The 24649-nt window shown below is 39.7% G+C and overlaps 1 protein-coding gene across 5 annotated transcripts in view; it reads right to left on the bottom strand.

Moving 5' to 3' along the window:
* Window positions 1–19903, bottom strand: part of APBA2 (amyloid beta precursor protein binding family A member 2) — a 95332-nt gene extending 75429 nt beyond the window's left edge. Inside the window, exons 1-2 of one of the 5 annotated variants that reach the window (XM_030282007.4) lie at window positions 19718–19902; window positions 15677–15760 (exon numbers count right to left, since the gene is read on the bottom strand). The gene's annotated coding sequence lies outside the window, so the exon portion shown is untranslated. Of the gene's footprint in view, window positions 1–15676; window positions 15761–19087; window positions 19678–19717 lie in introns of those variants that run through there. The other 4 variants (XM_030282008.4, XM_030282010.4, XM_030282009.4 and 1 more) reach the window with 4 other exon arrangements.
* Window positions 19904–24649: the final 4746 nt, after the last annotated feature.

Below are 24649 nucleotides of genomic sequence, written 5' to 3'. Positions count from 1 at the left end.
GTGGGCAAACAGAAGGTTCCATGCTGAGATATGACAAAGGACATACTCCTCAAAAAACCTTTGCCTACTGGATAATAATGATAATGAGGCTGTGGTACCTGTTCTTTAGAAAGCATCCAGCACCTTCAGAGGTTATACAGCAGCCCTGAGTAACCTGGAACTCTTACAGGTGCAAATATATCTCAAGTTGATTATGGGTAATAAATTAGGGGTTTATTATCATGATTAATTTGGGGAGCAGAGGGCTTGAGGAAGAGACAACTCATTGCTTAGTTATTCTATAAGAAGAGCAGATATTTCATTTCTGATCAGTTACTCCATTGGAGTTGAGAGATGGAGCACAAAAACAAAGTAAACTTTTAAGACCTTATGAATTATAGTTCCTAGTTGGATTTTCTTTTATTTCATTACAATTATTTTGAGATACATTTTAGCAGGGACTCAACCATAAAACACTGTATTGCTAAGTAAGAAGCACACAGGAACAAAAGAAACAAAAATTAACTTTGCCATAGTAGACACTGTACACCCTAGTAAACACTGTCTACTAGATTATATGATGGTGATAATAATCTTTTTTTCTAAAATCTAATAGGTATTTTGCCTATTGTTAGGAAAATCAACGTGTGATTTGACTTAGTCCATTCTAAGTAGGAAATTAATGTAAATTTTTAACTGGACACAAGTCCTGATCAATCTCTTACTTTCTCTGATTACTACACTTGAATATTTGTTACACTGCTGGAGAGCACATCTAATAGTGAGTTTCGTTTCCTCAACAGAGCTGCTATTTTCCACTACACAAAACATTAAGACAATCTCTGGAGGCTGTCAAGAATATCATGCTTTTATAATAACATAACTATTATATTAACTACAAAGATTCTTAAAAATACCAGTAGCATAAAAACATTTGAGGAAGTATGTATTTTGCTATTAACTCTTTTCTTACTTGAACATCTTTATTCTTAGAATCAAAATACTTTGAAGTTGAAAGTGACATTGGAACATATTCTTGTAATTCTTTAGGTATCACATTTAGGCAGCTAGTCACACTTACTGCCAGCTTCATTCTACTTTCATTTAAGTGTTTTTCTTTCAAAATCATGCACTCCACCTCCCCAGAGTTAGTGCAGCAGTCTGGTGGACAAAGCCTGGTCTGTACCAGAGATCTCCTGATTCATTTTTCCTAGGGCAATTCATCCATTTATTCCTTTATCATCAGTTTCAGAACAGAATTGCTGAAAACATACACAGAGTTATACAGAAAAGGATACTTAAAGTCAACATATAATTTAACTTAGATTAAATTTTAAGGTAGATTAATTAGTCTTCCTAATATTTTCTAGAAATCAATTATATCATCAGTGATGCTGGGGGTATGCATTCAAAGTGTAGCTCAAGAGAAAGGGATGGGTATGAACACAGAGGGATCTTAGAAATAACCTGAAAAAAATAAATAAAGCTTTCTATACACCATGCAAGTATTAGTCAGTAAATGATGGCTGTGTACATTAGGTGGAAGAAGAATCTCAAATACCTGTAAGTCTCATATATTATCAGTTCTTTTTAACCTATTAGGATTAGGATGAAATATCTCTCAAAATCCCTTCCAAACTGTTCTGATTTGCCTCTGATACATATTACCATGGTCACTGTAAATTTTAGAAAGCTAGACAAAGAGAATTCATTTTCATCAGTTCAAATTCAAACCATAGTGACAAACCATCTATTCTTATTTATTTTCATTTTCCTATTCAGCTCCAGCTGCAGCCCGAATACATCACCATAAACTGTGAAGCAGGAGTCTGGGGAACAAACAGTTCATATAGGTCTGCACAAAAGGATTAGAACACTTATTAAAAATAAATGCTAGTGCTTCAGTAATAAAAAAGCCCGTAATTGTATCATAGTGTCACCTTTACTACCTGGGCAGTGAAACTTGAAGCTCTAAAATTGCTCAAAGGGCTGATGATTAGCACCTAGGTAGGTCTTAAACTATCAAACCCAGTGTTTTCTATTCTTGAATTGTTAGTTGCTATCTTGAGAAAGATTTTCTTTGCATCCACAAAGAAACGCAGGTATGACAGTTAGAAGAAAATAAACCAGCTGCTGCTCTGCATAGAAAATCACCGCATGTCACCAGTTACAGATAATAAAGGAAACACTGGCAAAAATCCACTGCATGATACCCCAAACCACTACTGTTTACACTCTCTGCAGTGTAAAAATAACCAATGACATCCAATCATTGTTGTCCAGGTCTGCAAATCTGCATCAAATTTGATTATAGTGCATGACAAATGAGAATGCTATTTCTAATTTCAGCCAGCCTGATAGACAACAACTGCACTCCTGCAGCCCTAAGGCAGCATATTTCGTTTGTGCAGGACCAGCCTGATCTGGGATTTTGTTTTCCCTACTTTTTCACCTTTAATTTAAGCTCAGGTGAATTTAAGACTTTCCACAAAATTCTTTAGCACTGAAATGATGACATGATGCAGAGGACTTACTGAATAACCCAGTAAAGGCTCTTCTCAACATGACTGCTATATTTTACATCTGTCAGGAGTGCTGAGGTCTTGGTGAAGTTAAGGAAGGAGGCTTAGAGCAGTTGAGTAAAGAGAGGCAGGAATGGAGCATATGTATAAAGCAGAGTATCAGGAAAAAGCAACACAACCAGCTATTCTTTAAAACCTATTTGCAAAGAATCAATTAAGACATGAATGCATTTTTTTTTTTTTGGTGGACTTAGGAAGCTAATATAAGAGGATGGCTGACTAGAAAATTATAGGGCACAAAAAGACAGCAGTACAAAGTACCAATGTGCAAAACAAATGAAAAAGATTGTTCCAAAGCAGGAGCACACACTGCAGGTACTTAACTCCTATTCTTACTATACTATCCTATTCTTACTATAAAATCAAAGTGTACATTAAGGAAATCTGTAATTAATAGTGTCTTCTATAAAACTACAGTAAATAAAAGCTATTCAGAAGAGCAGGAAGTGACATATGGTCACTCCTTCAACGATAATGTTCCTGTTCCAAAGATATATAAGTTGTTTATTTAAGGGGAGATGCAAAGTCATGCAGGAGAGTCCAGTTTCCTCTTGTCTCTCTGAGAAGATTTAAAGCACTCTTTCAATTTAAATGTAAAGATGCTTCTGCAGTAACAATACTAAATACTGCAGAATTACCTTATCTGAATCCACTGATCAACACAATAAATCCCAACTGGTGGAGCAATGACAAAACACAAGCCAGATCTTCACAGTGCTTTGTGAATCAACTGTGGCATTTTATCCCTTCGGAGATTACACAGGGTCTGCCCAGAGCTGCCTTCTTTCACAGACACTGATCACCTGGGCAAAGTTAGAGTTTAATATTCCAAAATCACTGAATTTCTAAATCATTTAATACACTGTTCTTATCACTATTCATCATATTTCTCCCACAAATAGAAAACACTGAGAATAGTCTTGGCTAAAGATGGTGGCAATTAAATTGGATTAAAGGACTGTCAATTCTTTCTGCTATCATCTCTATTAGATCCACAATGTCTGACAGAGGTTTACAGAATTAACTACTGGTTGTGTCCATGCCTCATTCCAAAGCTAAGAGCCAATCCTAAGCCACACTGTCCTTCACACAACTGTGTGTCTTTGCTGCAGAATCAATTAAGGATGACATCAGGCTATATGTGGCCCTGCGACACTGCACAAGAATTCATTAGGAAGGAAAGTCTTATATTTTTAAAATGATGATTGGTTTAAAATAAAATCCAAAACATAAAAGGAGATTTAATGCAGAGCAGCCATATTTTCACAAACATATCTGGAGATATTCCTGGGGCAGAGATGTTTGAAGCCCAGGTGAAAAGGCTCAAGAACATCCCTTTCTGTGGAACACAAACACATGCTCTCCAATAGAAGAGATTTACTCATTCATTTTTTATCCATGTGCTTAAGAGGGCACATTCTTGTGTTTATGTGGACTGCATTTGATAATTTCAGATCAGGCAATTATTGAAATCCTCTAATATTTCCTTATGATGATTTTCTGAATCTTCCTCCTAGGAGGCAAGACACAATTATTCTTAGGATGATCATTGGATGAAATTGCTCCTAACAGTCACTGGCAGCTATCATGATATTATTGCAGATGTACTTCCTGGCTGCATTTACTAGACTCTCTTTCTTCTTCTTTTTAGTGAAGAATAAATTATAAGTCTGTTTTGTTTTAAATCAGACAGAGTTGGAAAGAGCATAATAAGATATGACAGGTTATAGCAGAATTCAACTCCTGAGAATTCTCTTATTTCCCCATGCCAAATCTGAAGATGCCATATACTCAAATCTTCTCTACCAGTCATAAAATTTTAATTAGCTAAACTAAAAATACTGGTACTATTTAGCACTGTTCTTATTTATTTCTTAAGCTGCTAGACTTAACACTTCTAAAACAGCTTGCCTATTGCAAAGGACATCACTAATACAGTAATAGTCTGTTTCAGCATACACGTGAGCATCCTGTTCAGCTTCATCACAATTAATCAGTAATCTAGTCTCTTGTTTCTTACTGCCAAATGATTAGCTACATTCATGGATGGAATATTAATTTATACAATACCCTGGGGTACTTCTCTGTAGTACAAGATGCCTCATGAACAGATATCAGTGAAAGCTTTAGTAGAACTTTGAAACAAAAAAAGAGTAAATGTAGTCAGGATCAGCTGAACTATATGAAAACAGTAGAGATCTGTACCAGAAATTGTAGTAAACATCACTGAGATATAAAAAATTAAACATGGACTTTGCATGGAATAATGAATTATTCTTTTAAATCCAAGAACCAGGTACCTTTCCCTACAAATAATACATTTCTGGAGGTTTGTGAAGAACACTTTGACTTTTTCAAGGTCAAATCATGTTGTCAAAGTATAGTACTGTACATGTGTTGTGTAATGGGGAGATTTGCCTGTTCTGGAAGTGAAGTGATTTTTTCCCCAGTTGCTCTGCATCATCTGCTCCAGCTTCCCATTACACGCATGAGGGCAGCAGATGGATCCAGAGGTTCCGCCTCTGGCCTGCCTGTTTCAGCATTCCTTACATGCTGCAGGCTTTATCTTGCAGGGTTTTGCAGCTTTCTAGTGCATGAAAATGACCTTTGCACAGATGCAGAATGGATACACAACTCTTTGCCTCTTGCACAGTCTTCTTTCTGTTTTATCTGCATTTTTCCTAGTCTTTGAATATCAGAGATGAAGAAGTATTACTTTTTAAATGGTGGAAGAAAATTCCATAAAATACTAATAACCTGGTAGTATCAAAACATGCTTAAGATGCATTATATTACAAAATTACAGTATAACAGGATATACATTTTTCATTTAGTAGCTCTGAAAACATAATGAAACTCCAATGGGGAAATTCTGTCCTCTGCTGGTTTTTCACACTCCAAAGAAAACTGAATACAGGATGAGCTCTTGGTAAGACTATAGTGGCCTGCAGCCCCCTGTAAAATGCTAGACTGCATTTTGAAAACGCATAGCACCCCAGCTTAGAATTATCAAATCAAGGCATTTGGTCATTTGAGCACAAACTACTTGAGTTTTGAGCCTATCAGCAATTCAGAATGGCTCTCATAGCACAAGAAACACAGCATAGGAAAATGCTTGGCAAGAGCAGAATGAAAACCACTGAGAAAGAAACAGGGTTATTTACAAATTTCTAGCATAACAGTATTAATTATTATGAAGCTTTCTCTCATAGGGATTTTTTAAATTCTCCATTCTGAAGTCAGTCACTGCACCATATATAAAATAATTTCAAGCTTTAATTATAAAATAATAGGCAACATATTTGAAAGCAGCATAGAGATTTAGCTAACTCAGGCATTTCAAGCAAGGCTCGTATTTTGATGTCACCTTCTGCTCTCACATTTTAATGTTTCAGGCATCCTGCTTTATGAGCAGGTTATAATTTATTGCACAGCAAATGTTGGAGAGCCCCTGTTCTCCCTGGACCTGGCAGCTCTGTCCCACATACAAGGGGATCAGAAGCTGGTATAATCTCAAGATCTAGACTTCTAGAGGGAATAAAGGATGTATTTATCAAGCATAGTGTATGGAGCTGCTCCTGCAGGAATATGAAAAATAGGTCTGCATGGAGTGTAAGACTCTGTATGAGCCACAGCAGACACAATTACAGACATTTGTCTGAGGTATCATGAGACAAACTTGACATGAGACTCAGCCACACCTTTGTTTACCACCTTTGCAAACACTTAGGGTCTTATTAGGCACAGACAGCACAAGTTTGGCTTCTTCATTCCAGATGCAAGGTTTTTGGAAGGAAAAAAGATTGGATATGGGCTTTTGAGCTTCTGCTGTTGTCCTTTTGGAACGCTAATCACCAGATTTATCAGTACAGGACACACAAAACCAGCATTTTTCATCAAACATGCATCAAACTAAGGGAGGGCTCCCAAGGTGACTCCTCAACAACCTACCAGGTTAGCATTATCTATTCTATTTAAATTTCAAAACCCTGGACCTATCATATATCATGATAGTTGAATAAATACTTAGTTAATCTGAGAAAAAATGCATTAAATTAATAAATGCTGGATGTTTCAAACATCCAGCTATCTGAAAACCAAAGTCTGAAGATGAGGATTTATAAATTGCAAATGAAAGAACTAGTCCCTCGTGATATCAGGCAAAATGAACAGCATGTTGGTAGATGTTAAATCCTAAAGCATACATAATCTCCTTAAACCTACATCTGTGAAACCCAACAATGAACTTAAAAAAAAAATATCTGTCCTTTATGGTCAACAGAAAATAATTTAAGCAAACAAACAATAAAAAACAGGGTAGCCAAAATGTTCTTCACTGTTGGATTGTTGGATATAGAGGACCTGGGTGGAACTGACCTGATTTGGTTGAAAAAAAATAGCCTACAATCCTACAATTTGCAATGAAAATTTCAGCACATTATTTAATGCCATCAAAAAGAAGCAATAAACTATGGATGGATCATCCACAGTAACCAGTATAATTTAAGTAATGATATCATCATTTATCCTCATTTGGGGTAGGTGGAGTTTTACATTTAGGATGCTGTATCTCCTTTGAAGTCTGGGTCTCTGCAGCTTGGTTTTTTGGTTGTATAGACAGACCTTTTGATTTCCAAAAAAGTACCAAGCACTTACACAGACGTTTAAATCTGCCAGCTGTAACATGCTCTGTATACTGAAAGACTAGGATCTAGCAGGAGTTAATTAGTAAGGTGAATATTTAGATAAAGCCTATTTCCTGTTCTATTTAAGGATCTATGTCCAGATGTTACTGTAGTGTCACACTAGAAAAGATGTAAATTAGGTTGTTCCAGACTGAGTTTTCTGAGATGTAAACTGTCTCTACAATTGTATTATCAGTGCAATGAGTAACATCTGAAGAAAGCCTTCTCTTCACCAAGTCAGGGAGAAACAATTGACATAAAATGTGTTACCTAATTTGCCTATTTCATATAACAACCTGTGTTTGGTTTGATGTGATTTATGCACTCACATCTTTCTCCCAAACCAATTTCCATCATTCCATTTTAAAGGAACCAAAGAGGTTATCTACTTCATATTTATACCAGCATCCAGAGATGTATGGCATTAAGAGTAGGGGTTTTCTGGTATCGAGTTGAAGAGCAAGAATGGCTTCATGTTCATATTTATGTTCACATAGATCCAGGACTGTGGCTCCATTTATATGCAAAGCAGCAAACCCTATGCTTGGTTACTCAGACACTCCAGCAATGACTGCCTATAATTTATAGACAGAAGATGACAAAGTGCCAGTTATGTAAAGAGCTTTGAGCAGATAAACAGACTAGTCTATGCAGATTTTTATCTGTGAAATTGCAATACCAAAGACAGGGTTCTTTTATTTTGGAGAACTGAGCTAATTTTTTTCCTTCTTTTTCCCCTCAACATCTTCATTGCTTAAACAGAAGATTTCAAAGTTTCATTTCTTCTTTGATGCTACATAAAGTACAAATAACATTCATTGTGGATGAAATAAAATATGCAATTAGTTCACAGTTAAAGGATTCTTTTAAAAAATGTGATTTTGGCTATCTCAACTGTTTACTCTCTAGTTTGAAAAAGTTTATCAGCAAAGGTGGAAAAACCCTTTTCAAGAAATCTGCAGGCAAAGTTCAAGTGAAATTCTTGATTTAACAGCCTTTTCTGTGCTGGAACTGTCAGTATCAACTGTGTTGTTTAAATTGCTGCATTTACAGCTAGGAAGTGAGGCAGCATTAGCTGTTTAGGCTCTGATGCACAACTCTTATCCCACTAGATCCTAATGGCTTGTAAAGGAGAAAAGAGGCATCTGGATTTTGTCTAGTTGGAGAAGTTGTTGAAAAGTGAAGAATTGAGCTTCATCAGACAAAGCAGGGGAACAATCCCTTTGTTTACCCCTGAAGTTTATTCCCTATCTTGAGTAGCTCTGGTAAGAAAATCAAGGGACTGAATATTTCTTAAAGTTTCTGACCATCTTTGGAAAAAAGCATATTGATTTTAGGTGATTTCTGTAACAATGCAACAGAATCTGTAGGATTCTCAAGCCTGATGCTGTGAGATGATATCCCATAAATTAATCACTTCTGAGGATAGTTCCCCTTACACATCAGCCTACTGAAGGTCTTAGGAAGCATCCATTTTCCTTTGGACCTTCATGATGATAACTGAATGTTCAGCTCATTTTTGCCAAGTCATTATAGGGTAGGGCAACTGTTCTAAATGAGACTGTAGATCCTGCTCTCTACAGGTGTCTGATAAAGCTGAAATATTGTCATTATGAAAATAAGAGTAAACAGAAATATTCCAGCAGAAATGGTAGAACAGATTGGCATGAGCCTTTGGCAGCTCATACTATGCTATTTATATTTTTTAGTCTCTTGGATAATCTTGGACCCTGTACATGTCACTCCTCCATGCTCATTAGCTTCATGAGAGCACAGGAGGTGATAGCTGGCTATCTCTTCTTTGTCTTCTCTGCTATCCTGTGCTCTGCCAGAGATGGCAACATAGAGAGTTCTAGAGGTCTGTCAAATTTCTAACTATGTGGAGAGTTTAGGCTGCATTTGGAGCTGATTGACTTTCCCTATCAGTAACTAACAGGCTAAGCAGGCGACAGTGCAGTACAGAACAGGGAGAACACTGAAAACTCACTGTTAGACAATATTCTAAAAATTATTAATACAGCTTCAACCATTCTCTTGGAGGAAGTGTCCTCTGTGACTGAATAAGATGCAGTATCAGCAGGGTTAATTAGATATATAGTTGGCCTAAACAAGAGATTAGGTTTTGACTGCAGCTGGCTGAACTGCAGCATATAAAATACTGGCATTGCACAGAAAAAAAAACCTCTATGGAGCAGATCTGTTGGGGGAAAGGCACTAATCCTACAGTGCAAGGTTGCTGTACCCCAAGGTTATAACTGGCCATCAGTATGGAAGACACCCACACACAAGAAGCCTCATTGACTAGAAAAGGACTAGGGGAATATTAATGAAATAACATTCTCTAATATACTAATGTCTTCAGAAATAGATATATAAAAAAGCTAGTGTGAAATCAAGAATTTCCCCAGCATTTTATTTCCTTTGTTGTAAGATAAAGTTTTGCAAAATGTATTTAAATAAGGCTGCATTTCTTAGGTTCTCAGTAAATGTACCTACGCACTTGGCTAACACTTTCAAGAATTAGCATTTTTCCTTTAAAGATGAAACGGTTGAAAAATCACGGAGGCATCACATTGGTACATTGTGGGTCAGTCTATTTTGTAGTTATCGATAAATTTTCCAATTCATAAGTCTGCATCTCTCATCACTAAACATGCAGTAAGTAGTTACTGAGGAAAGAATGTAAATGGCAGTATGAGTCTACCTGATTTATTCAGTATTTTCATTATTTGTTCATAAATAAGACTGGTTTGTCTTCAACTGATGCTCAAGGCAATAGGTATATAAATTTTGATATCTGGTTTAAAGTAAGTAATGCCTACAGTTGCATAAATATATAGATATATGACACAAAGTATTATGGCTGGCAGAATATGATCCTTAGAGACTACTAATTATCTAACTGTTGTGCTCATTGGAAAAGTTAAACGTATACTAATTCCTCTAAAAATCTGAACCATTTCTATTTCTCTATCACTGTTTCACCTTTTTAAGCTTAATTATTATCAACAACAACTGAATTAACTGAACAACTAGCCCATGGCAGTCTCCTGGTGGTAACCAGAAGTTCCTGTGCTGCAGCAGCAGGCAGCCACAGTCCTGCTGGGGCTGTGGGACATTCCTGGGGGCAGGAGCACTGCAGGGAAGGCTGCAGCTCATAGCAAAACTGAAGTCTTCAAAGATGCTTGAGCTGCACCCAGTTCAATTCAAAGGTCAGCTTCCAGCCTCTTAAAGATATGTCACAGTCCCTTAATAATAGAAATTGTCCACGCTGCAAAATAACAACTACCTAACACTGTGTGCACCTCTCCTGGGCTCTCCCAATGGATTGACAAGCTCCTAGAAGGCTTCCCTGCAGGATCCAACTTTGCACCATCCTATGTAGCCTAGCATTGCAAGGGTATAATCAACTTCTGTGCCACCTGATATCAGCCCCTTTACCAGATGCAAACCCTGAACAGCCACATTATATATCCCTTCCAATTTAATTCTTCATCTTGTATTTGCTATAGTAGCAACTTTCAACTGGGGGCAAATAAATCCTAAATTATATGTGTTGTGGAAAAATCCATCAACCAAGATTTCATCAGGTTAAGTATTCTGCAGACATTCCTGCCACACAGAGCTGAAAAATCTATAAGTCTACAGCTGAAAAATGAATAAAGCAGACTTTGGGGAGTTTGTTTAAAAATCAAACACACCCTCACCCCCACCCTCAGTGACAGTACTAGTAAAGAAAACAATAATGAAGATCCTGTAATAACTGCAAAGTCATCCTTTTATAGTCTCCAAAGCAGAGAACTTTTTACTTACATGCCATTCATATTTACGTAGGTAAAATATTTAATATGTTAATCTACAAAGGAAATTATTTTTATCTTTATAGTTTAGCCCAGCATGAAGGTTAACAGCAAAATGCAACTAAATAGGAGAACCAAATTAAGATTTTCCAGTTAGGTACATTTAAGTTCTATTCTCCGATAATTACAGACATATCTATAATTCAGGTTTTAGTAAAGGTTTGGTCTGTGTGTTATTGACTGAATCTAGTATTTCGCAATCTTTTGCTACCACAATATGACGTTATATTGACCTGGTACCACTTTTTTACACTATTCCTTTCCTCTTTCAGATTAATTTAAACAGAAGATACCAAACTGTGAAGTCTATTTAGACAGGTCAGTCTTTTGAGTAAAGACAGTCTACTGCTGCCTTCTAAATGCCTCCTACCAAGAGGTCTTAGACATTTGGTTGGCTCATAGGCTCACTGCATAGATAGTATGTAAATCTATCTTATTTTTCCAATCACCTCCATTTCATTCAGGATGCTACTATGGTGTTTAGTTAAGTTCCCCATGTATGGTGAACTTCAGACTTTACTATTAAGAATTTCTGTTTGAATTTCCCCCGTTTTAATGATCCTGTGACAAGGAGCCTGGCATGCAGCTCGGGCACAGGATCCACCCTGCTGAGCCTCCGAGGCTGGAGGGAGTAGGGGCCAGGAGTGCCCCAGGGTCAGCCTGAGGAGCCACAGTCCCTGTGTCAGTGTGACCAACGTGTGCAAGCTGTCAACCAGTGAGGACCAGCCTCAGCTGGCAGCCACAGTTAGTCACGAGCTTATCTGATGAGGACACAGATAATATCTTTAAGACAATATGGATTTCATCCTGCCAAGAAAGAAGACTCATTGTGCCAAGGCAAGGGGACAGTGAGAAACTTAGAGCAGTAATAAACAGCTTTTGTTTACTAACCTTCCAGTGGGATTTACCAATACTAGCAGGTTACTGCATTACTTAATTACTACTTTAAATAGGAATATTATTGAATAGAGGAAAGTATGTAACACCATGGACTGTTCAGTGGTAAAACAGCTGGTTCAGAAACTCTGGATGACATTTGGCTTGTTTATATTTCTTGTGAATGGTTATAACAGTGTTAAGTACCATCAGAAATAAAACTGGTAACTCGAGCTTAGTACATTCAAACTGGTTAATATTAAGGAACTTATTTCTACTACAATTGCTGTAGCACTGCAAATCATGAGAACTCCAGAATTAAAGATATTGTATTGTCCACAAATGTTTAAAATACAAACTCATAGTTTCTTCATTCCTGGAGCCTCTCTGAGTATAAGCTCAAAGCTGTGATTCTCACACACCAGAAGCTGGGGCCTAAACTAAACTATGAAATATAGTAAGAGTCCCAACACTAAAAAATGTCAACAAATCTAAGTTTAATCAATGTTGGCTCAAGAATAAGACAGGTATTTTACTGAATTGTGACAAAAAACTTTAAAAACAAATATAGATATATGCACAAGAAGGAAAATAATACTGTTGCAAAGGTATAGTAGTGTTGTAATATATAATTCCCCACCATTTTTCCCCCAATTCATTATCTGTTAGTTGGTGGGTCAGTTATAATGCATACGAATTGAATAATAAATGGAGGACAAATACCAAATTAAACACATGCTGGACAGATCATTTATTATCGCTGCAGATAGGTGTGGAATAGATGCAGAAAAAGCCAATCAACCAAACCAAAAAGCAAGCAAACTAAGAAATTCCTACCAATACAACTGACTTAAAGGTATATTCCTGATACTATACAGGTGGTAGTATCAGGCAACTCTTCCATCAATAAAGCCAGTAGTCATTATCCAGAAATGAAGAATTCTGCCACCAACAACCTTCATAATGCTGGAATCAGCAATACAATGCAAATCACAATTTACTAGGAAGCGTTCCCTTGCAGTGCTCACTTTATGTCTCTAATGCAGCACTGAGCATGGAATTTCTAGTCACCAACAGAATTCCTTCCCTTTCATTCATCTAGTATGCAACAGCTCTTATCTCCTGGGCCGTAACATGTCAAATACTTCTACATAATTAAAGCCACACTGATTGACTGGCTAAGAATATCACTGGGGTAAGTTTCTTTTTAAAGCTGCCTTATCTGTAATTGAGAGTTGTCTTCCAGTAACACAAGATTTTGTGCCTAAAGGACATTTTATATATATTTACACACACGCATATGTAGAAATAATGTTCCTTTCTCCTCTACAATACATCAATAACAAGAAAATATCATCATACTCTGATTTCCCCTTGTCATGTTAAATTGAAGAGGACAAAATATGGCAAGAGGCACTTAGTAAGCCAGGCAAAATGCATAGTTTTTTAAGTATGGAAACTATAATCAATATTCCTCCTTTGATATAAGCCCTTATTGCATTCTCAAAGAGAATCCTTCCATATTTCATTGCTTCATGCATATCTTAGATTTGTTGTGATGGTGTGGTTTATTTTAGAAAAGAAAATTAAAATCTGTAGGGGCCAAAAAACCACTAACAAATTGGTGATGAGGCTTATGTCTTGTCAGGCTATTTTATACTCTAATGAACTGTTAACAGTTCATTCTTTTTAAATACAAATCTAAGAGCAAATTTAAATATCAAGACAAGCAATCTGGTAGCATGGCAACAATGTGCTATACTGCATAGTAAGAATTTGGAACCATGCAAGCCTGCTTCTTTCCTATACTGGATCATTTTATAAGAGCAGAAATAAATTTATATTCTTTGTAACTGCCTTGATTATTTATCTTTTAGTAGCTGTAGTGGTCTTTGAAACTCAAGACAGCATAGCAACCCTGTGAAACCTGGTACCAGTCAGAATGCAGAATGGCTATCCTTAACAGAAACAAAAGCTGCAGATTAGAAAAAGAACAAAAAAAAAAGGAAAAAAAGGATATGTTTAGTAACAGTGTTTAATACAAGATTTCATTCCCAGGAGAGCGATTTGGTATGGATTTGAGGAGCATAGCAGCTCTGAAGCAATCTTGCTTCTGCATGAGAAACAAGCAATTCCATCCCCATACACTCCCCCAGTGTGTTGAAAAGGCATCTCTCAGCTTTTGAGTATGAGTTTTGAGACCCATTTTAAAATTTAAACTAAAAAGGTGCACTTACCCTTGCACTGAAATAATTTTTGTGGTAGCTGTGCCACCCTCATCCTCTTCAGTAAATCCAGTAACTCCAGTAAATGTTGCTGGAGCAGGAAAAGGCAAAGTTAACTAACACTTCTGATCTTCCGTTCTTGAAGAGCACACTGGGTGACCAAGAGTCCCCCCAAGCACCTTTGTTTCTGGATGAAGGCAGTAAAGATGTGGATGGCATTGTGGGAATATTATTTTCTTTATTATTCTTCACATAAAGATCAGGTACTTCACTGAACCTGAACAGTGGATGCCAAACACAGCTACTCCTTCTGGGAGGTTTTTACAATACTGCTTAGATCAGTGCCATCCCTATGGAACTTGTGCTTCTGACCACACATTCCCATGTTACATAACATCCCTTGGCATTTTGGACTCCAGTGGTCAAATCTAGGCCTGCACCCTCACTCACGGTCAGTGTTACAGAACTATTATTTGGGTTGTGAGCTGCTTGTTGCTGGTTTTGTACATTTAAGATAGAAAGAAGTACATGCGCCTGCTATGACTACATTATGAATTCATAGTTAAATCTAACCTCTGTACTCAGGTGAAAGACTTCTAAATCTTTCTGTCTTACACTTAATCTTCATTAAATTAATAAATAAAATAAATCTTACCCTAAATCTTCAAGGTTCAGATCCCGTAAACCCTTAACACAAAGGCAAAATACATACACAAGAAAAACTTGCAAGGTCAGGTCTCTCTTGGAGAATATTTCAGAAATAAAAAGGATTTCACTCCTCAAAAGTTATCAGGGTTACTGTACAATTGACTTGGGAAGAGAGCTGCAAAGATTGCAGCTGAGAAGTGCATTTTTGAAGAGGATCTCTCAGTAAAGGGAAGAAAAGCAATCTGGAAATAATGCAAATTGATCATACGCTCCCAAATATTCCTAATATCAATGCACAAAACAAAATTTAAAAACTCCAATTAATAGAATGGAAATATTCAATATGCCTTTTAAGTAATAAAGCAATATCCATTTCTATGTGGCTGAATCTTCATTATTAGGCCTGTAACTAGGAGGGCTATTTCCTGAAGGAAACTCCATCTTACTAATTCAATAGACAGCTACTCCAAGATACTCCTCATGCAGCTCCCACTGGAAGCCTGGGTTGGTATCAGTAGATGTCTGCATTGCAGAAGTACTACTATTTGAATATCCTTATCTAGACTGCAAACCTCACATTGGCTTTAACTGACATATTTTGTATACCTTTTTGCCAACTTTTCTTTCCTCTTCATTTCCTTCTATCTCAAAAGAAAATGATCCCTTCATGCATGAGTATACTTCAGAGTATGCATCTCCAGCAGTATTTCAGTTATCTCAGAACAATGACACTTTTCCCCTGTCATCCCTACCTACAGGGCTTCTAGTTCTTCATCTTTAGCTTAGGTGGAAGCACCTATTAATCCCAGAGTTTTCCATACCGGTCTTTGCTCAGCTCTAACTTACTCCTCTTGAAGTGCAAATCACCTTCCTCTGCTGCAGCATGTGAATGAAGACAGTAAGTACTGCAACAAAAAAGGAAAGGAATGTCATGTACTCAAGTGACACTGCATTTACCTACCAGCATCAGAAACAAACTGTTCAATCCATAAATTTTTTACCAGTTGTGCAAGGCCATCCTTCCAAAAAAAAAAATAGTATTGTTAGCCAAGAGAAGACCTAAGTTCACACAAAACTGAGAATTCGAATGGAAGTTCTTTTCTCATGGATGCCATGACAAAGCTTGTGGTGCATGTTCAGCTTCTGCAGACAGCAAAAGCCTTAAGCACTACACACTTCACCAATCACATGGTGCTGTCTTGAGCTGCTTTTCATGCAGCTCTCATGGGTCCTCAGGAAAAAACAAATCATACATGCAATACTCTTCCCGGCAGACTAAAAGCATTTGCATGTACTTATAATGAGCATTTGACTCAGCAACTGCAAGTTTTTTGAGTATCTAAAAACCAGTAAATTCTGATTCTACTTTCAGTTCTTCCTCTTTACTTGTGAAGCTCATGTGACTGCATCAGTGCTTTATTTTCTGTAGATGTAACAACTACCATTATATCTCTTGCACAAATGTTGCAAGGCTTTAATTGCCTCCTAGTACTGCCAAAAGATACCTCCTAGTAAAAGCTCTTGCTTGCAAGTAGTATGCACTTCTTTTTGTTTATTTCAAGCAAATATCTCTTCCTTGGGAGGCTTATAGTAAGGTATTAGTTTGTATTAATGTAATGTACTGTTTCACACATAATAGAATTTAATATATCATACTGATACTGTATTCCATCTTTGCTGAGATGCATGGATTAATCCTAGAATGGAAACTCTAAATCTTTAAAAATCTGACTTGTGGAAACATGTCTGCTTCTTGTATCATGCACAGGTAGGCACAAACAGGATCATAACACTTCAGGTTGTTAAGAATGTCAGAGGTCTCTTGTCCAACATTCTGCTCAAACCAGGGTCATCAGTGAGCCCTGATCAGTTTGCTGAGGGAATTATCCAGTCTGGTCTTTACAGAGACCATATAACCTCTCTGGGCTACCTGTCTCCATGTATGATTGTCCTTGTGGGGCAAAGTATTTTACTTGTATCTAGTCTGAACCTTTATTTCAACATATGCCTATTGTCTCTCATTCTTTGGCACATGCCACTGTGTTGAGCCTGGCTCCAGTTCCCTGAGGAATTCTTATAAGGAATGGAAGGCTGCTGTTAGGTGCCCCCATAGCCTCCCTTTTGCAGGCTGATCAAGTCCCACTCCCTCACCCTCTGCTCAGAGCTCAGCCTCCAGCCCCAGCCACTTCAGTGGCTTCTGCAGAACCCCAGGTCTTCAATAACTTCCTTGTACTGGGGGGACCAAAACTGGACCCAGGGTTATAAATGTCACCGACTGAGCAGAAGGGAATAATCACTTCCCTCAATGTCCTGGCTGCACTGTTGTTCATACAGACCAGGATGCTCCTGGCTATCTTTGTCCCAGGGGTTGTGGCTGGTTCATTTCCAGTTTGCTGTCCACCAGGACCTCTGGGCCTTTTTGGCTGGGCTGCTTCTCAGCCTCTACCACTGCAGTCTTAAAGCATGAAATAATTGCCTTGATTATTTAAACACAGATTACAAGGGAAATGGATATAAAAACTCTGCAGAAGCACCTGAACTCTGATGTGTTCAAAGGCTACCACCAAGATTAGTTCTGAACAAAACCAGAATCCTCTATATGTCTCTCTGTGAGCTGGTAGCTTGGAACTTTCTCTAATTTCTCCACCCTCAGCACACGAATATTAACTGAAAGATGATTAAACCATGGTATTTTCACAAATTATTTCTTAGCAAATATTCTTAGCAGAACAGCTCAGGAGATGGTAAAATTATGCTTCTTGAAGTGGTTTCTCATGTTCACAGCCTTAAGCAAAGGTCACTTTTGAAAGACCTAGCTTGTTTTAATTCATGTCCAGTCCCCAGCCTGAACCAGCATTAATCAAGTAACTACACAAAACATGCTTATCGAGATTCCTCCTTGGAACTTTGACCAAAAGAGCTGAGCATTTATGGCTTTAGCAAGAACACTTTTCCTTTACTATCAGAGGATCAAGAGCGAGCAATAATGTAGCTGCTGATGCATTTTTTAAAATAGCTTCAGATATTTCCAAGTGCAGATATAGGCTAAACTGTCAGAGATTTAGAAACTCTGACAGTCAGGATTTCTAAGGACAGTTCTGCAGTATGAAATCCTATGAACCTATGAAATGGACTAAGGACAGTGGCTTCGACTTCAGCAGTTTAGCTCTCACAGAACAACGTATGAAAGAAAAGGTCTTTCATCTTGTCTGTCCCATATGGAGAAGAACCAGGATGATAAATGATAAATTGTCATCTTATGCTTGACATAAATGTCAATCTTTTGCTTCTCAAACACATAACCTGCATATATTGTATTTTATCATAAGGGGCAATAAGGACTTAAACTAGAATTCCTCCCCTTTAAAACCATGTTATATTTGAAACACTGTGGCTTACACAGAATGACAAAAAACTATGACAGTAATTGGTTCTTTTCTTCAGTTCTACTTATTAATTAATGAGGGATTCTGGGGCAGCAGGCATAATAGATAAATACCTTTTCTGCAAACAGATTTCCCAGCCCGTCCTGGGAGATGATAGGGCTAAGTAATACAACTGAAAACACTACTTGCATTTCATTTTTCCAACTGGTCACAGTAATTTCAGACTTTTCTTAAACATTACTGCAATGCACATTATCTCTGTTCTATACATGTTGTATGATCTCTTATCTTTATTTAAATTTCTTTTCTTGTATGTCCTCACTAGCATGCAACAACCACCAAAACAACTCTGAGGATGCAAAGTATGTAAATCTGAAAGCACAGACTGCCAGTTGAGGCAAAATAAGGCAGTCTTTGACTTTCCAAGATGCAGCTCTAAATGCAGTATTCCCTTCCTTTCCCCCACCCCCATCCCTTTTGTTATGGCAATACAAGGCACCACACACACATATTCAAAAAACTGTTCAATAAGAGGCAAACAGACCGTGCTATACTATCTCATGCTGTTTATCCCAACAAAAATCAGGTATTCTTAATTGAGCACCCTTTTCCCTCCAGATTTCATGATGAAGGGAACGGGGAAGGAGCAGATCAAAGGCTCTGATCCCTTTGCTACAGAGGAGACATGAAATCAGAACCAGATACAAACTCCGAGCGGTGCTGCATTACAGGAGGGCTCCTCTCGCTTTTCTTTCCACTCTTATTAAGACAAACGGACTTAAGCCTCCCGCCCTCACACAAAACGCTGACATGATGCGGATGCTGCACGGCCGGTCCCCGCGTTACCCGGAGCCGCCGTCCCGGCACGGCGGGGCTGAGGCGGCCGGGCCGGGCTCGGAGCTCGCACCGTCCTGGGGGAGCCGAGCGGAGCCGCAGCCCGGCCCGGGGGAGCCGAGCGGAGCCGCAGCCCGGCCCGGGGGAGCCGAGCGGAGCCGCAGCCCGGCCCGGGGGATCGCCGCCGGTTCTCCCCCGCCTGGCGGGGCGCGGTGGCGGCGCCTCCCCGGGCTCAGCGGGGACAAGCGGGAGTGCGGCAGCCCCCGGTGCCGGAGCCCCGATCGCGACAGCGCGGCCGCTCCGCCATGCCGCAGGGGCTCCCCTTCACCCCGGCTTCCCGTCCGCTTGCGGGCAGCTCGGTTGCCAGGGGATGGGGATGGGGATGAGGATGAAGATGAGGATGGGATGGGGCGGGGGTAGCCGCTCGCGGGGAGAGCAGCCCCCAGCCCCGGTTCGAGGGGAGCCCCGGCCGTGCTACCGCGGGGCGGGTGCGTGCCCGGGAGCTCCCCGCTCCCCTGAGGGGACCCGCGGGATGCTGCCGCCCCACCCCCGACGGAGCCGCCGGTGCCCGCGACGACCCCGGCCAGCGGTCGGTCGGTCGGTCGGTCGGTCAGCCCCCCGCCCTGAGCCCCGGGTCCTTACCGCGGTGCAGCGGCGGGGCCGGTCCCGAGCAGCGGGGCAGCCGCAGCCGCTCTTTTGTGTGGCTGCCGAGCGCCGCACACCGCGGCGGGCCCGCCCGGGAACCTGCCTGCGCCAGCGCCCGGGAACCTGCATGGCGCATAGCGCCCGCGCCGCCTCACGGCCCCGGCGGCAGCGGGGGGGCGGCGGGCCCCGCGCAGCCCCGGGGGCTCGGCGGGACGCCCCGACCCGTCCGCCTTCCACCTCCGGACCGCGGCCGGGCACTGCGCCAGCTCCGCCTGTACCGCGCTCCTCAGAGGTGTCCAGCGACAGGACGAGGAGCAATGGCCATAAACTGAAGCATAAGTTTCACCTCAGCGTGAGGGAGAACGTCTTCACACTGAGGGTGGCAGAGCACTGGGAGAGCTGCCCAGGGAGGCTGTGGGGTCTCCCGTCTGAAGACACTCGGAACCCACCCGGACGCGTTCCGTGTCCCCTGCTCCAGGTGGCCGTGCCTCCCAGCCCGGGCAGTGCTGACTCGGTGACCGTGTCCGGACGCGGGCACTGAGCAGAGCAGGCCCGGCCAGCTCCGCTCCCGAGCCCCGGGCCAGCAGCTGCCACAGCGATGTTTGCGGCACGCCCGCGTCCCGCTGTGGCACTCGGCAGGGCCACTCTGAATCCCCAGGGACCTGCTCTGGCGCTGGGCCGCAGCTGAGGGTGTTTTCTCGGAGTCTCCACAGCATCTCTCTGCGAATTACATTCCTGAATGCCGTGTCATCCTGCTAGGTGATCACCTCACCTCTCCCTGTTGCTTGAAGTCCTCCAGCGCAACAAAGCCCCAAACATCAAAAGTTTGACCATTATAGCAAGGGACAGCACTGGACTCAGTCACATTCCATCATACAGCCAGATTTATGAGGACAAATCATGATTTTTGTGCCGTTGTGCAAATAATACATAGATCCACCCCTAAAGTTTAATGTAGAATTCAATGTGTACTATTCAAAAGCTCACTGAGGTTTCTCCAAGAACATTTCTTATGGTGGATGATAAACACAGTTGGTTCCTCAGGCCTTTTATTAGAAACCTCCAGATATTTTTAGGGCAGCTAGGTGATAGTGACTATTTTGTATATAAAGAAACACATATCTTAGAGCAATTCTGACAGGCTTTGCTAATAATTATGCAAATTTGAGATAGCAGCTAATCTTTCTCACTATAGCAAAAGTAAAAAGCTGTCCTAATGTAATGATACTGCACTACAATCAGCTAGGTATCAGTGTTTACTGTAATAGCTGTGTGCTCAGCGTGGTGTTGTTCATTTTGCCTTGGTGTTAGCATCAAGGCATCAAGGCACATTCCATGTACATGCAAAGGTCCTTCATGGAAACACCTTTTTGTGGTTTGGTGGTTTTTTTGGGTTTTTTTTTGTTTTTTTTTTTAGTTTTTAAGATTTTTAAGATTTAGTTGTTAAGAGTTTTGTTAAGACTCTCAATTTGCTGCTAAGAGGCTATTTTCTGACATGGTTTTCTATGGTGTCTTTTCCCATCTGTCCCTTTCTATATCCCAATTACTGGACAGATTTTGGTTTTCTTTTGAAGATACTGAAAACTCAAAACATTACCCAAACTGTAATACATGTATGTTTTACACAGAACTGCAGTGTATCTAGATATATAACCTGTAGGCAGGTTGTTTAAACATTTGGCAAGTGATCTTTTAATCTGAATTATTAATTCTCAAAATTGTTAACTTGATGAAACAGCCTCATATACATAATAAAGTCTCACTTTATCAAAATACCAAAAGCAGTATTTCCAGCCCAACTTTTCTTTATGAAGTTACTACAGTTGCAGGTATTGTACCACAATTGACCTCTCAAAGACTTCAGAGGTCCCAAAGGAAGTGGGATGTATTTTTTAACTTTTTAAAATTTAATTTCTAACAAATATTCTCCCTCCACATCATTTTGGAGACAGTGATTCAGACAGATGGTTATTATAGAAAATTACATACCAAAATGGAAGGAAAAAATAGGGTGCATGATACCAATCCATGAACATACCTCTCTTACTCTTCAATTTCTGGAAATAATCATTTCCATAAAAGCCAGCCATGGGTGCAGAGTTGGATATTCCCCTTATTAAATGCAAATTGTGCATCATCATATATGCTTTCAGTGTACCTGCAGTTGCAAATTACTTCAGATCTTAAAATTTTGTTTTGAACCTGTCTTTATTACTGAAAAAAATGTAATGCTAAAAATAAGTAAAAATTTTAATTAGATCTACTTTATAGAAGATTTTAATACCTATTTACTATTTTTGTTTTAGCAGTAACAGTTGAAAGGCCACTTCAGATCTAGAAAAGTTATTAAATGCTTCAAAATGTATCATTATGTTAAAATGTATCACAGATCTCATCCTCATTCCTATGCTATGAACATTGCAGTTAGCAGTGCTTTTTGACAATATACCAGACAGTGAAAACAAACATTAAAATTAACAGTTGACATAATTTTATAGATATTTAAGGATTATACAAGATATAAATATCTCTCCTTCACAATAAGATAAATATTTATTTCATAATTTGTTCAAAGTACTTTGAAAATGCTTGTCAAAGGTGACAAGATTTTGCATTCCTAAGTGGTTGAGGTCTTCCATTGCAAAATGTCAGCCCTAGGTTGATTAATTTATATATTGTTGTTAGTTCCTATTTTCATATTCATTAACTAGTTGAACTTGAGGATCTTATTCTGTTTGACAGCCTCAATTTAGCCAACATGACAATTGCTTTGGTAAAAGAACTGATATTGAAACAATTAATTCTGAGTTTTTCTATTAGTTAAGGGTTCTTACCTCCAACAGACCCATGTACATCACTACAGGAAGAATTCCTTGTAAGGACAGAACGAGATGAAGTATCAAGGATATCACTGTCCATACACTCCTACTGTAAGTACCTCAACCAGATAATGTAAGCATCTCTATGTTTCATGGTCTGTCTATGAGACTTCAGCTTGATACGGTAATAATGAAAGCAACAGAATTCAGAATGAAATTCGGGTGCATTAATTGCAGAATAAGCATGACAGGAACAGAGTTTTTGCAGAATTGCAAAACTGTAAGGTTAGCTTTTAAAAAGCATAAAGTTAGTTCTTTTCACAGCATTTTAAGTTTGCTTCTAGGTTTATCTCATCATAAGGAATGGGATTCATTCTGCAGCCTTTTCACCTCCTCCCACCTAGGAGTGACTTGAGGATTGCAGAGAGGAAATAAAAAAAGATATTTTGCATCATTTAATTATGAGCTCTTTAGCTGCCTGAGTAATGTTGATGGAGTCCAGAAAAATGTGTCTTGTCTGCCTTAGGCAGCATAAAAAAGGAACATGCTTCAGCTGAGAGGGGAAAAGAGGCACATGGAGAGATTAGAACAGGGAACTTGCACTTGACAAATGGCACAAGCGTGAGAAAATTTACTGGCAAAATACTAACACTCCATCTTCTGAGAAGCTTGACACCAGAGAAGAAGGTTTTGCTGTTTTAAAAAATCCACCAAACAGACAAAAACCAAAAAAGATTAAATACTGTCAAAAACTATTTCCCTTCCAAGATAATCAGGCTCCAGTTATTTGAATCACTGTTGTTCTTCCCAGAAGTTGTAAAATGATGCAACAGGGGTGTATTGTTAAATGCCCATCTACTGAAAGGAGCAAATCACAGCTCTCTTGTCCCCAGTTTCCATCCCTGAATTTCCACTGTTTTTCTGGGTGTTACTCCCCTCTTATGATCATGGTAGTGACAAAGAGTAAGGCCTATGTAAGTAAGCCCTGTCCCAACCCCTTGGTAAGTCAGAACAACTTGTGAAGGCTGCCTGCTTTAAGGTAAAGGACTACACAGTTGATAGGGGTTGATTCTGTTCCCACTGAAGTCTAAGGGAGTTAAGTTTATGACCAGGAAACCTCTCTCAGCTGTAGCTGTCTTCAGATCAGATGCAGCTGTAGCTCCCTTAGCTATTCTCTAAGTCTGCAGCTCCAGAAGGGGAAATTCTCCTGTCCTGTAGCACATACCCAGACAAGTAAGGGGGTCTGATCCCATCAAATTTTAAGAGCTTGTGAGAACATGATCTAGTTTTGTGTACTGACTAATTTGCAGACCTAAACTCTCTTTTGCAGGACTGGGGTTGTCTGTGTGTGTGTTGGCATTTTCTTGATTTCCACCTTAGGAATAGTCACAAAAAAGGTATGAACTGTGAGACAGGAGCACGACTTGGATACAAGGAACAAAATGCATCAGTTGACTTAGAGCTGGGCAACCCCAAGTCAGTCAGTGAGGAAAATTGCTGGTTACTAGCTAAGAAGTAACACAAGCCTTTCTGCCAATAAGATAGGGAGCACAATCATCAGGTGGAGCAAGTGTTTACTTAAAAATCTCTGTTCTCTAGCACTACTTTATAGGTCCACAGTTTGTGGTAATTGGGAGTGGGGCTGCAGCCCAGCCTCATCCCCAGTGGGCACAGCTGTGAGAAGCAGGTGAGCAGCACTGACAGCAATGAGCCATGGAGTGCCCAGGGGCACTGCCCAACCACCAAAGGGAGCAGAGGGCACACAGGTGCACTGCATCAACATGAGGGGCATGAAAGGTTGGGCTAAAAAAATAGAAGAGCAGGTACTTGCAGCCTTCTGCAGTGATATGGTGTTGCTCTCTGTGGGGGAATGCTTAAAGCCTTCTAAAATTCAATGGGGGTACTCTGTGTATTGTGGCTGTCTCAACTCTGACATATGCTGTGACACTACCTCAAGCTGCTTACTCTGATGTGTTGATAGATGTTGTGAACAGAAGTCCATCTCCTTCAGACAAAGAAATGGAGAATGAACCATAGGAGAGCTGTTTCTGTTGCACCAAAATAAGGGTATTTGGTTTAAAGACTTCTATTCAATTATCTTAACCAGTGA

The sequence above is a fragment of the Taeniopygia guttata genome, chromosome 10 (genome assembly GCF_048771995.1).
Source record: "Taeniopygia guttata chromosome 10, bTaeGut7.mat, whole genome shotgun sequence".
NCBI lineage: Eukaryota > Metazoa > Chordata > Aves > Passeriformes > Estrildidae > Taeniopygia > Taeniopygia guttata.
The sequence above is the reverse complement of the archived record's forward strand: the minus strand, read 5'-3'. Positions and strand labels throughout refer to the sequence as shown.